At 39.1% G+C, this 14,792-nt stretch overlaps 1 protein-coding gene and 1 long non-coding RNA gene across 14 annotated transcripts in view; both read left to right on the forward strand.

Annotated features, from left to right (window-relative positions):
- The window catches only part of LOC138763717 (3',5'-cyclic-AMP phosphodiesterase 4B-like), a 687,345-nt gene that overhangs the window by 211,322 nt on the left and 461,231 nt on the right, over positions 1 to 14,792 (forward strand). The gene's annotated exons all lie outside the window — the stretch shown is intronic.
- The window catches only part of LOC138763720 (uncharacterized), a 37,215-nt gene that overhangs the window by 21,703 nt on the left and 720 nt on the right, over positions 1 to 14,792 (forward strand). The window lies entirely within an intron of this gene.

Raw genomic sequence — 14,792 nt, forward strand, 5'->3', positions numbered from 1 at the left:
GGGTGATGCGACGCTTGTTTTGTAGGGGGAGTCGCATGGACATGATCCGGTCCGAGTGGCCTGTCGGGAGGTTTTCGAGTTTGGAGGCAATGGAGTTCTTGACCATGAAGCCTACACCAGATAGGCGTCGTTCATCCGAAGGCTTGCCAGACCAGTAGAGTGTGTAGCCCGCGCCGCGTTCTTGGAGGCTGCCTACATCTGCCAGGCGGACTTCACTGAGAGCGGCTATGTCGATGTCAAGTCTGAGGAGTTCATGTGCGATGAGGGCAGACCGACGTTCAGGTCGGTGGCTGTCAGCCTTGTCTAGCATGGTTCTGATGTTCCAGCATGCTAGCTTGAGTTTGTGAGCATCTTTTGAGGGGGAGGACGTGGAGGGGGAGGACGTGGAGGGGGAGGACGTGGAGGGGGAGGACGTGGAGGGGGAGGACGTGGAGGGGGAGGACGTGGAGGGGGAGGACGTGGACCTGTCCTCGGGCCTGCGCAAAGGAGCTTTTAGGTGGAGTCCAGTGTGCGCAGTACTGGCCCCACCCTTTACACCCATGGTTCGTGTGCCGTGGCCAAGCAAGCTGGGACGTGGCAGCGAGGTCCTTGGGTCGTAGGTTTTATATCAGAGTGGCTTTCTCCTATGCAGGTTTCTTACCCGGGCTGGAGGGGCCTGCCTCCCCTCCTAGGTCGGTCCATACTGCCCGGACGGGGGCCGAGGCCGCCGCAGCTCACCCTGTGCCTGGACAGGCACTTATACTGTACTTATAGCTCCTCCCCAAATCCCCTAATAAAGGCTAAGACCCCTAGTCTCCTCCCTCATACCGCCTTGGATGTGAGCCAGCAGCATGTAGAGGCATGTCTGGGTCTTCTGATCAATAAAGTCTTTGACTCTTGCTTCGTGTCTACAAGAGGTCATTGATCGCGCCACAATTAGAGTATATGTCAAGAACATTGATGTATAGAGAGACCTTGAAGTTCAAGTGCATAATTCCCTGAAACATTGAGTAAATTTTGACTTATTATTGTCCATTGAGTATGGCAAATTCACAAAAATGGAACAGTCACTTTATTTCCAGTTGGACCAAACAGCTATTTCAGAGCACTGAATTCATAGGTTTTGGTTTTAATTTATCTATACTGTATGCATTTTTATGTTTTATGTTTAAATTCTTGATCATTTATGATTGATGGGAAAGGATGATGGTTGAATGAAATGAAACTTGCATTTTAATCTGTGAAGAAGGAATATGCATGACATTGCATGCATTTGCAGAAGATATAACAATGGGGCAAAACCCTGTTGTGGGCAGGGCCAAATGGATGATTTAAATCTCTTCTGAGGGTCACAAATGAAAGGTGGTGACTTTAAACCTGAGTTTGTTGTCACTTACAAATGTAACTAGTTCCTGGGAGTTTTAGTCTTGTGCATGAGTACTTAAATACCAAAGTTTGTCCTCTTTCTGTCAAATTTTTGTTTTCTTTAAAATTGAGGAAATTGATTCAAGTGTTTATACAGCATAATTTGCTTGAAATAATTTTACTGGTTTTAGACTCAGTTCTTAGTCCAAGCAACACATCCTCTCACTCCTCACTGATTTTAACATAGTCACTACCTTACAAATTAAATTAAAATGTTACAAGTTTACCATGATCATTAAACCAGATTATTAAGATTAACTAAGCCTGAAATTAAATTATGTTGTCTAGCTCATAGAGTAGAATTGTGTGGTAACTACCTGGTTATTCGAACAAAAGTTAAGACCCCTCTTTCTGAACTATTTCTATATTTCTTTTGATGGTTTCTTAAAATTGTTCTTTATAATCTTCTGATAAAATCTTTAATGAGCTGCAGAGGTGCACTCTCCAACCATCAGGGAATCATCAGACAGGCCAGATGTGGCCTGAAGGCTAGATGTACATAATGCATTTCTTACTTTAGAATTACTATGGAAGGTCACCAAAATTGAACTTTAGAGGTGACATTGGATATTCTGTATCCCTACTCAATTAGTACAATATTATGTCATTTAAATTATTTGAATACATCATGAAGTGGGAGACTCCAATCAGAAGCCACAGCCTCAGGATAAAAGGACTTCCCTTTAGAACAGGGATAAGGAGAAATTTCTTCAGCCAGAGGGTGTTTAATTCAGTGCAACAAACAGCTGTGGAGGCCAAATCATTGCGTATATTTAAAGCAGAAGTTCTTGATTAGCAAACATTTCAAAGGTTATGGGAAGAAGGCAGGAGAATGGAGTTGAATCGAAAAATATTAAGATATGACTCGCATGGCAGAGCACACTTGTGCGTTTCGTGGTTTATCATGATGCAGGTTTTTTGTTTGCAGAATTTTAGCGTTTGAATGCTAGGAATTGGGCCAAATTGTAACCATGCAGGAGACCACAGACAAAGGTGACATGGAGATGGATGATTAAAATGGCAACTGAAATAGAAGCTTAGAGATTCATCTGCACACGGATTGCAGGTTCACTGCAAAGTGATAACTAATCTGTATTAGATTTCTCCAAAAAAGAACAGATCGAATTGAAAGCACATAAATCTATATACCAGATTGGAAGAAATGCAAGTGAGTTGTGTTTCAACTGAAAACACTGGTTCCCTGGATGGTGGGAAGGGAAGAGATGAAATGACCAATGGTGAAAATTCTGTTGCTTGGGAAAGTGCAATAAATTGGTAATTAGTTGATAGAGACAGGAAATAGGACCAGGGAGCTATGTAGATAGCGTTCACTGAAATGCTAAAGGAGCAGGGAATATTTGTCTGATGGTGAAGTGTTTGTGGAAATAGTAGAACTTGCCAATAATGGTCTGTTTAATGCAGAGACTGGTGATGTGGAATGTGAGCACTAGGGGAGCTCTGTTCATTATCTGTTTTTGGGGGGTGGGGAAAGGAGAGACTGAGAGCAGAGGTATAATAATTACACAAGATGAAATCAAGATCTCTGTTCACTCACAGTTAGGGAAGAAGGAAGACATTTCAGAGGGCACCTCTGTGGAAAGTTGTCACTGGACCAAAGCAACTGAAACAGAGAAACACTGAAAATGGAATTGTGTGCATGTCAGAAGCAAAGTGGGAGGAAAAATAATTGAGGTTGTTGTTGGAATCTGAGAGCTTGTGGTAGATGTCATGGCTGGCATATCCCTTGAATCAGAAGTAGTGAAGGTGAAAGCAATTGAAACCAGAAGTACAGGCCACGAAAGGACCAGGTTTACCATAATGTTATCGTACATGGCTGATAGGGCAAAGTTAAGACTCATGATAATCTTCAAATGCAAAATTAAACAAAATGAGATTCCCTGTGGGTATTTTTGTACATTTTCATAAAAAAGGGTGGATGAGACAATGTGTGGACAAGGTGGTTTATGTGAAGAATGGAGTTTGCTGGTCGAGGATATGTTTTGTAGCCACTTAACTGAGAACACTAAAAGTAGATTAGCACTGCATAATACTTGCATGGTGGATATCTGGGTGGTTTGATGTCTATATTGCAACCTCTCAATGTCTGCTTGAGCAAATTATTCAAAGACCATGTGTGCAAGGAATGGAATACATGGATGTTGAGTGCAGAAAAGTAATTTACAAAAGGCCGAGCAATGTGTCACATCACTTGATATTCAGTGTAACTTCATGCTCAAGGTATAGGACAAAATTAAAGTAGAGACTGTGATAAAATCATTTAAAAAGAGCAGTATCTGTTGCGCAATTAATGGCACAGAAGATGACAGTGACGGCGAAGCTGAAACCACCTCATCAGATACAGACTGGGACCCATATGATGACGGTATGGATGTGCTTGTTGCCATCTTTGCCTTAGACGATGATAGAGTGATTTTGAGGGGTTCTAAATGTGCTGTTGTTGTTCTCAGTCAATGATAGCGATTTTGAAGGATGCTAATTGTGTTGTAGCTTTCATCAAAAATCTCAATGAAAATTTGTCACAGTAATTTTTTATTGTATTTTAAGGGTCTACATATGGAAAATCGGTTTTTGAAGGGTTGACTTATACACTGGATCATTGTGGATTGGATTTTGAGCTGAATTTAAGGTCTCAGAAGTATATGCAGTGTATAAATTGACCCCCATTTTTTGAGAGTTTTTTTGGGTTTCACCACTTCAGTCTTTTTAGGAAGTGCAGTTGCTGTTGTGCCTTCCTGACAAGTGGGGAGATGTTGAGTGTCCACGATTGGTCACTAGTTAAGTGAACTCCAAGGATCTTGGTGTTCTTCACTACAGAGTTGTTGACGTATAGGGGATGGTGGTTGTTCCAGTTCCTCCTGAAGTCCATGATCATCACCTTCATCTTGACCACAATGAGTCTCAGGTTGTTACTCTTGCATCATTTCACGAGATTTTCTATCTCTTCTCTGTAATGCAACTCATCATTGTTGCTATGAGGCCAACTGCTGTTGTGTCATCAAACTTAATGACACTGTTGGAGCTGGATCTGGTGATACAGTTTGTGGGTCAGTAGTGTGAACAGGAGCGGGATGAGCACACAGCCCTGAGGTGCACCAGTGCTCAGCGTGACAGTGCTCAATATTCTGCTACCAACCCAGACAGACTGTGGCCTTCACATTATGAAGTCCAGGATCCAATTTGAGAAAGGGGTGCTGAGTCCCAACGTGGACAGCTTCTCCACAGGAATCTGGGGAATGATTGTATTAAATGCTGAGCTGAAGTCAACAAACAGCAACCGGTGTATGAGGTGTCATTCTCCAGGTAGGCCAGGATGGAGTGAAGTGACAAGGCTATAGCATCATCTTGGGCTAGAATATGTCTCATGAGAATACAAGCATAGATTGGGCTCATGGGAAAGCCCGTGCTATCTTTTTGATTTGGAGAAAGCGAGTGGTTCACAGGAAGACCTGATTACCAATCATATCTGTATCCTAAATTCTCAAATCTACTGCTACAAATACACAAAATTGAAATTTGTATGTAAAAGGAATCAGAATTTCTGGCTCTCAATTTGGTATTGAATTAGATCCCTAATCAAGATGTATGAAGTTCATACACAATGGCCTCATATACCTTCTTCGCTGCTTTTGTTGTCTTGCCATAATTGAATTAGGTTGATAATTTTCTCCAGGAATTCACATTGGATTGTAAAGGATTGAATAACTAACAAAACTTTTGAGTTTCTCAAACTCATTCTCTGGATTTTGCAGAATGCCTGTGCTGAAGGAAATGGATATTGAGAACTCAAATAGTTGACCTAATTTTCTGGAGTTGATGTTCAGCTTCTTGAACATTATATTTATCAAGGCAACTGGCAAATATAGGTTGCAAATTTAAGCTTTGTAAATTGTATATTGGTTTTGAGAATGTATCATGCGATACCACCAGGTTCAGGAACAGTTACTACCCTTCCACCATCAACCTCTGAAACAACAAACTCTATCGGAGACTCATTTTATTTTGCACATTATTTATTATTGATTATTTATTTTCTGTATTACACAGTCAGTTTATTTGCACTCCAGTAAGGACAAGAGTCGTGTCTCAAGAAAGCAGCCTCTATCCTCAAGAACCCTCACCACACAGCCCATGCCCTTTTCTCACTGCTACCATCGGGGAAAAAGGTATAGGATCCTGAAGCCTAGCACCCAGTGGCACAAACACAGCTTTTTCCCCTCTGCCATTAGATTTCTAAATGAGCAATGAACCACAGACACTACCTAAGTTTTTTCTTAATTTTTTTGCACTAATTTATGGATTTTTAAAAATGTAATTGACAGCAATTTTGCACCTCTAATACTGCTGCAAAACAACAAATTTGATGGACAATAAATTTGTTCATGACAATAAATTCTAATTCTGATTTTTTTGTTTACATTTCTCTTTTGTATGCATATCTTTTATTGAGTACAGTTTTTTTGCATTACCAATAAATAGAAATTCTGCCTGGCCCACAGGAAAACAATCTCGGGGTTATATTTGATGTCATGTATGCATTTTGAAGAGTTGCTGAAGTATGTGCAGCTTTGTTAATTGCAGAATGAATACATTTGGTTCAACCACGTTTTAAACTTGTAGCCAGTTATAAATACAAACTGGTGGGTGTCAGCCCTAAAATAAGATTTTGCCAAATTCTTCAACATGAGAATGGAGGTGGTGTACTCCATTTCCCTTTTATGCAGGGGTTCTTGTGGTCCTGATGCCCAGACTCACAGTTATCAACATCACTGTTTCTCTCTTTGAGTGGTTGTGACCCAAGGACTATCCAAGAGAGTTGGGGGTGTTTCATTTTTTTTTCAAGGTCTTTGTAATCTCTTCCCACTGGCAGAGCTTGGAATAGACAATTTGTTTTGGGAGTCTGCTCAATGAATCAAGAGTTCTCTGGGATTTCAAACAAAAATATCAAGAGGAAATTGGCCTGTGACAGGACACAGACATTGGGGTTTGGTTATCCTCACAATGAACGTGGAGGATTTTATGGAGACAACATTGTTGGTGTGCTTCATGCTTTATGGTGCCTGTTGGTCTGATTTTTATGTAGCCGGGTTTCGAGGTCTTGATCTCCAAATGTACCATTTGTACATTTGTACTAGCAATCAAAGGCTGTGCTGTTACATCGAAGGCAAAGATGAATTTCCCCATTGATATCTGCCTTTGCTGAGACATTGCTCCAAGAAGTTTCAAATGGTTCATGTTTTCCAGGCTCTCACCATCAATCTTTATTATCAGAGGACAATATTATGCAGCAGGGTCAGGTTGGTAGATGACCTTGGTCTTGTAGGTGCTGAGTTTCCCACCATCCTCTTGTATAAAAATAAAAAGAATGGCAAACACGAAAACATGATATTTGGAAAAAAATATATGTATTAACAAAAAGCACAGTCGGACAGGCAGCATCTGTGTGATGAAGCACAAAGCACTGTTTACCTTTCCAGATACAGTAGGCTGTGTCTTGCTGAGTGTTTATAGAATTTTGTGTTTTTGCTTAATCCTTTTCTATGCTTCAATGAATGAGTGCACATTTACATATATCATAGAACATAACAGTACAGCACAGGTCTCTTGGCCCATGATGTTGTGCCAACCTATATAAACCTACTCAACAAATCTAAACATTCCCTACCTCACAGCCATAACCCTCTTGCATGCATGTGCCCATCTAAGTCTTTTAATTGTCCCTTTTGTAGCAGCTTTCACCACCATCTCAGACAATGAATTCCAGTCACCCACTATTCTGTGTTTTTTAAAAAACAAACAAAACAAAAAACAACTTAATCCCTGATGTCTCCCGTAAACCTTCCTTCACTCATTTAAACAGATAGCCTCTGGTATTTGCTACTGTTGCTCTGGGGAAAAGGTGCTGGCTCTCCATCCTATCTATGTCTCTCATAATCTTGTTTTAAGTCACCACTCATCCTTTTACAATCCAAAGAGAAAAGCCCAAACTCTGTTAACCTTGCCTCATAAAATATGCTCTCCATCCAGGCATCATCCTGGTAAATCTCCTCTGTATACTGTGTAAAGCTTCCACATTCTTTCTGTAATGAGGTGACCAGAATTGAACATAATATTCCAAGTGTGGTCTAACCAGAGTTTTGATGAGCTACAACATTGCCTCACAGCTTTTGAAATCAATCCCATGACTAATGAAGACCAGTATACTCTATCGACGTGCACGGTAACCTTGAGGAATTTATGGATTTGGACTCAAAGATCCCTCTGTTCTTCAACACTGTTAAGAATCCTGCCATGAACCATGCACTCCACCTTCAAGTTCAACCTTTCAAAATGCCTCACTGCATATTTTTTATGTGAGGCTTTTAGCTACATTATATTTGTGAGATTTCACTGGACTAGATGAATGTCACTTAAGAATCCTGATAAGTAGGTGAATACTGGAGGTGTGGAGTTGGATTGTGTCTAAAGCAAGTTGCTCCAATATCACATGCAAGATCCATTCACTAACTAAGACTCCTCACATACAATCAGTAAAATTTTTGTTGCACAGATAAAGGGAATTCCTAAGCCTCAATGCTTATTCCTCCTTTATGAAATGCAGCCTCTCTTAAAATGGTGCCAATTTGGATCCCTCTTTGGTGTGGAGCCAAAGCACAAAATGGGTGATGGGTGATGTGAGTGATTGGTACCCTCCATAAGAAACAACAGGTTGCATTAGCCATGTGACATTAGCTATGTATCTCTATTCCCAGAACCCTTTGTTCCTCCACACTCCTCAATGCCCTACTCTTTACTCTGTATGTCCAACCTTGGTTTGTTCTTCCAAAATGCAACACCACACACTTGACTGCATTAAATTTTATCTACCATTTTCTTGCCCATTTTTCCATTTGGTTTAGAACCCTCTGCAAACTCTGAAAGCCTTCCTCATTGCCTCCAATCTGAGTGTCATCAGCAAACTTGCTGATCCAATTTACCACATTATCATCCAGATCATTGATATAGACAACAAACAACAATCCTTGAGCACCGTCCTTGAGGCACACCACTAATCACAGGCCCAGTCTGAGAATAAATCATCCACTACCACTCTCTGTATTCTCTCATTCAGCCAATTTCAAATCCAGTTTATAACCTCTCCATGGATACCTAGTGTCTGAACCTTCTGAATTAACGTCCCACGTGGGACCATTAAGTCCATGTAGACAACATCCAAAGCCTCTTCTTCATCTACTTTCTTGGTAATCTCCTCAAATAACTATAAGATTCATTCTATCACACACAAAGCTATGCTGACTATCCTTAATCAGCCCTTGGCTGCACAAATACTTGTATATCTGATCTCTTAGAACACCCTCCAATAATTTAGCCTCTGCTGATGTCAGGCTCACTGGCCTGTAATTTCCTAGTTTACTTTTGGAGCCTTTTTAAACAACAGAACAACATGATATACCCTCCAATCCTCCAGCACCTCGGTTGTGGCCAAGGTTTTTTTAAATATTTCTGCCACGGCCCCTGCAATTTCTACACTAGTCTCCCTCAAGGTCTGAGTGGATATCTTGTCAGGCCAAAGGGATTTATCTAACTTTATTCACTGTAAGGCAGCAATCACCTCCTCTTCTTTAATCTTGTTTGTTCCATGACACTACTACTTGTTTCCCTTCCTTCCTTATACACTATGCCAGTTTCCTGTGTAAATAATGATGCAAAAAACTATTTAAGATCTCCTTCATCTCATTAGGTTCCATACATAGATGACCACACTGATCTTCCAGGGGACTAATTTTGTCCCTTTTACTCTTTACATACGTGTAGAAACCCACCTCTTAACTGGGGCAACGCTGGAATAAAGAGGAGTATGGTAGGGAATCCAACCAGTTACCTTAGTGCAGTGAAAGATCTGTTCAAGTATTCCATTTTAATATTGCTGTTACTTTCCTTGAAATAATTCAAACTGTAAGTGGTAGGTCTGAATATTTCTTACAATTTATATAGGTTTCTAAAGCTATACAGAGTATTCTTCATAACAGTCAAATCAAGAAATCATATCTGACTTAAAAAGATACAAAACCTCTGCATATTAACTTGTATATCTCAGTCAAACAGAATAATGTCTTTTGACAGTTACTTGGTATTTTTAATTTCAATCTTTACTTTGAGGAAATTGATTATTTTTTTTCTGATGTAAAAAAAATATTTCTTGCAATTAAACCTCTTGCTGAATGGAGAGGTCGATTGTTACCATGTGCTATTGTATGGCTGGTAATGTTTTTTAATTGGATATTGGAGAAAAATATTTCTGAATGAAAATTTTAACTATAGCTTGTACACTTGTTCTGTATCTGCATCAGAATTATCAAACCATTTGATTGCTTTGCTTTGTGGTTGATATTAAATAGATGATGAGAATCTTGCAACAGTATTTTTTCCACAATAAATGTTGAAAGAATTATTTGGCATTTTTTTAGCCATTGAGATTTTATTTGGGTGGTACCTTGAGTTGAATGAATTCTATGCAGTTAAATGTGAGCTTCCGAGACTTGCTACATCCACTAGGAGGCTTCTGACACAAATGAGCATGCACTGGCTAATATTCAAGACGTCTATCAGTACTGGTGGAGCTCTTGTAAAAAGCAGCTGGCCATCATTACTTGTGGCAAGAGGCTTTTAACAAGTCTAAGGTTTATAGGGGATTCTTTTTGTTAAAATTATTTATTGAAATGTTTGCTTTAAGAGTAAAACATTTTTAAAAGCTGCTTAATGTAACTGTGCTGAAGCCTTTTCCTGCGAGCAAGACCATCAACACTGAAAGCAACACGGGACAAGTATTTTCAATGGCACAAATTTGTTGAGCATTAACAAAATGACAACAAAGGATGTTTTTCGTTGTGAGCTCACAGCTCCTGAAGAGGATTCTTGTATTAGGATTTTTAAAGAGCATATGCATTTGGAACTGGAACCATCCAAATTGACAGAAAAGAGAGCCACTTCTCCAAAAATCTCGCCTCGGAGCTCCCCGAGAAATTCTCCACGTCTATTTAGAAAGTTGTTGGTGAATAAAAGCATTCGTCAACGCCGTCGGTTTACTGTTGCACATACATGGTAAGATATTATTGATAGGAATGTATATTTTTGAAAAATGTTGGTAGAATGGGTTATTTGGGACATTCTAATAAAATGCTATTAGGAATTAGATTAGCATATCTTGTGATCTTATTGTGCTAAGAAATAAAATAATTGCACTTTTTGTCAAAGACTACCATGATAAACCAGTTTAGCATATTTACTATTGAAAATATCTTGAGTGCTTGCGATGCAGTGATGGTTAGCAATGATTGCAGATGCACCTGCAGAACAGCTGTATAAGCAGCACGATGGATGCACCACTTCATCACCATAACATAGCAAAGTGTGTGGTTCTGAATCATATTCCTTTAAAATTGAAGGACACTGAAAAAGATCTCTTGAAAGACCAAGTATTGACACTATCTCTGCTTTGCATTCAGGATTGTTCATAGAAACACAGCAGTGTTACTATATTTAAAAAAAACTGTTGTATCCGGATTTCTATTGGCTAGTCAGAGATAGCTGCAGTATAGGAGCCACTTGTGTCATCATTTAACTCTTCAGTGGGTCCCATGCTATCATTTTAATTAAAGAATTATTGCATTTCTGGCAGATAATTATGATTGGATTAAATGAGTGGGCCAACATTTAAAATTCTTAGTGTGTTTTATTGTTCATGGCCCTGAATTTCTCCCTCAACCATTAATGAACTACTCCATTGATGACATCGTGGTCTGACACTAATGCTGCATACAATTTGTTCATCCCATGATATCATCCAAAGGAACTACTCATACATTGGACATGGGCTTTATGTAATTTTGGCATTTATATTTTAAGGTGTAAGTTTTTAATTTTCAAGTTAAAATTGCCATGTTATTTTTTGCTAGCAGTATCTGTAAAATCATTTATTACATAAGCTTCAAAGTTGGACAGCGTCTATCGTGGCAACATAGTGATTCTTGTAAATATCACTTGGAACCACTCACTACCCACTTCTTTATTGTATGATGACACTTAACAATCTTGCTGCTCAGAATGCTTCTGGTTTTCCTCCTTCCAATGTGCAGTGCTGTGAGCACTGCAATTCAACATTTCCTTTCTCCTCTTCTTTGACTGAGAAAATATTGATATCATCAAGGCTGTTCAAGAACTGAAAGTTACTTTTTTTTTAAAAAGATATATCCCATAGTGGAACATTTTTCTCAAGAAGGGGCAGCATTTAGAAACGTGGTTTGTGACAAAATGCAACCACAATTCTGTTCAGTAGGCAAAAGGATGGATTATTAGATTGAGTGGTGGTTGTGAATTTTGATTTTTAAAATAATTCTGACAAGCTAATTCAAAGATTTGAGTTTAAACATCATTGTGACAGCCAGAGAATTTAAATTCATTTAATTAAATGTCTGGAATGAAAGGTCAGTATCAACAGTGGTGACTGTGAAACTAATGAATTGATGTGAAAATACGTTTGGTTCAATAATGCCTTCAAGGAAAGAAATCTTGCCCTGTCTGGACTGTGAGATTTCAGACCCTGGGCAATATGATTGACTTTTAACTGCCTTCTGAAATGACCCAACAAGTCACTCAATTGGAAAGCAATCAGGATGTTGATCTTGCCACCAGCAACCATTCTCCATGAATCAAAGCATTTATTTTGCTAATATGTTATTGTAAAATATTGTTAATTTAATTTTTTTTGTATTGGACATGAAAGTGTATTGGCTCATTTCCTTTTCCACAGACATTCACTAAAAACAATAATAATGTTATTTTTTGTCATAATCATTTTACAATGTACATATGCACCAAAATTCTTGCTGCAGCTGAACAGGTACTTCATGAAACAAAACCTACAACATTATACATTAGATTAAAAGAGATAATAAATACAAAAGATAGATGATGATAAATATTCACAATTACCAAAGTGCAGGAAAAATTTGGCAATACAATGGTGCAGACAATTCTTTTGCGATGATGGAACAGTCCATGATTAGTGTACTGCTCTTCAAACTATAGTACCCTCTATAATGTTTGAGGCAAAGACAGTTTTTTTCTTTATTTTCCCCTTTGCGCCACAGATTTAAATACGTTATCAAGCAATTGACATGTGATTAAACTGCATATTCCAGATTTTATTCAAAATTTGCATTTTGGTTTAACCATGTATAAATTATAGCATGTTTGAAACATAGTCCCTTCATTTCAGGTCACCATAATATTTGGGCATAGCAATATTATGTATATTAAAATATTTATGTTGAGTACTTTGTTGCATATCCCTTGCATGCAATGATTGCTTGAAGTCTGTGATTCATAATACTCTGGGGATTCTCTGCCAAGCCTCAACTGCAGATATTTTCAGCTTCTGCTTGTTTTGGGGGTTTGTCCCATTAAGTTTCTCTTCAGCATATGAAAGGCACGGTCAATTCGATTTTGATCGGGTGGTTGACTTGGCCAATCAAGAATTTTCCAGTTCTTAGCTTTGAAAAGCTCCTTTATTGCTTTAGCAGTATATTTGGGATCCTTGTCTTCCTGTAGGATAAAGTGCCATCCAGTGTTTGAAGGCATTTACTTGAACTTCAGCAGATGAGGTGTTTCTGTACACCTCACAATTCATTTTTCAACTATACATAATCGATTATGCTTTTTACACAGCCATTTCTTTCTGGGACATTAGCTCCTTTTTAATGGAATGCCTGCTGACTAAAAAGCACTGAGATGGAATGGGGGGGGTGGGTATCATTCCAGTCCCAGCTTTTTTCCCAGCAGCTGAGGTAGTAACAGCCCTGGAATGCCATCGATGTAAAAGGGGTGATCTGGCATTCCATGACCAATTCAGGTAAGGATGTGTATGTGTACCATATTTGTTTTAGTGTATTTACGGACAAAATTTGCAAGTTCGACAACAGGGAAAATACTTTTAATAACAATCATACCACTGTACTGGTCTCTCCCAGTGGCCCGCTGCCTGCTCTCTCCTGATGGCCCACTGCCTGTTCTCTTGGATGTCTATACATGCTCCCATAGAAGCAGAGTTTGAAATGAAATGGCAGCAGCTGAAGATGAAATAAGCTGGTGGTGAAATGATGAATCCTCCACTAGACTCACCTTTCTGTTAGGTGGGTGAAGCACTGATGTTTTGCTGGGAGGAGAATGAGAGATGATTTAATTCATAAGTACATAATTCATGGTTTTGACAGGATGTTGGTCTTTCAAAATAGGGCTTGATCATTCATGAATGAAATATAAATAGAAAGTATGTATCAAAGATTACTGAATCTGGAACTCTACAGAAGGAGGGTGAGAATGCTCAGTTACTGAATGTATTCACGTCAGCCACTGACACACCTTCAGATATTAAGGGAGAGGAGAATAGTGTTAGGTAGTGGGATTATGATAAAGGACCATCCCCCACACTGATCTCACTCTCAGCTGACCCCGGCTTCTCTAGTCACCGTGTGCGGTGAGCAAGCTGGTCTGTGGGTTTGTCCTCAGTTTGAACAGTCTGAAGCTCACTGCCTCAAGCAAAATATGTTGGTAACAATTAGGTTTAGAGCAGTGGTCCTTAAACTATTTTTTCCCCCACTCACATACAACCTTAAGTAATCCTTTACTAATCACAGAGCACCTATAGCATAGAGATTACTTAAGATGTTATGTGAGTGGAAAGAAAAAGTTGAAATCCACTGCTATAGATCAATACTTATAATAGATTTTCCCAAACTCTTTTATAAATTGTCCACAAATGTTTTATTAAATTGTGCACATATTTTCCCAGGCTCTTCTATTAATTGTTGTGTTAATAAAAGTAATGTTTGATTGCAAACCCCTGTGTCTATCTTTCTCAATACAACAATGACCTGTGCCGGGACTGACAGCGTTACTGTTGGCATTAATCACCATTATCACCCTAATTTTAACTTCGCATATAAGGCCGGGGGAATATTTTTGAGCCAATTTTTGGGGAAAAAAATTGGTCCAACATGTCATCAAATATGGTATGTTATACATGACACTAGACACTCCCTCCTCTTTTGCTCACATAATGCCAGCTTGCTGTGTAAAAAGGCACACTGTCCTGGAAAAATTTCAGCTTTGTTCGTTTCAGTATAAAGGACCAAAGCTGGCTTAATAGCGGGTCTTCCTTACAGAAATAGCATGGAATTTCTGTGTTTAAAAAGATAACATAAATGAAGATAAGTGTGCCAGCACCTGTGGGAGCCATACATGCCCAGGCCATAACACCCCTACCACCATGTTTCACAGATGAGGTGGTATGCTTTGGATCTTCGGCAGTT

Source organism: Narcine bancroftii, chromosome 5, assembly GCF_036971445.1.
Source record: "Narcine bancroftii isolate sNarBan1 chromosome 5, sNarBan1.hap1, whole genome shotgun sequence".
Classification (NCBI taxonomy): Eukaryota; Metazoa; Chordata; class Chondrichthyes; order Torpediniformes; family Narcinidae; genus Narcine; species Narcine bancroftii.